Consider the following 270-nt stretch of genomic DNA (forward strand, 5'->3'; position numbering starts at 1 on the left):
AACCAGTCTACATGTGTTTTGTGGATCTGGAGAAGGCATATGAGCGGGTCCCCCGGGAGACACTGTGGGAGGTGCTGCGGGAGTATGGGGTCCCTTCTCAGGGCCATCAAATCTCTGTATGACCAAAGCGAGAGCTGTTTCTGGGTTCTTGGCAGTAAGTCAGACTCGTTCCAGGTCAGGGTTGGCCTCCGCCAGGGCTGCGCTTTTTCACCAATCCTGTTTGTAATATTTCTGGACAGGATATCGAGGCGTAGTCGGGGTGGGGAGGGG

Source organism: Etheostoma spectabile, chromosome 17 (assembly GCF_008692095.1).
Source record: "Etheostoma spectabile isolate EspeVRDwgs_2016 chromosome 17, UIUC_Espe_1.0, whole genome shotgun sequence".
NCBI lineage: Eukaryota > Metazoa > Chordata > Actinopteri > Perciformes > Percidae > Etheostoma > Etheostoma spectabile.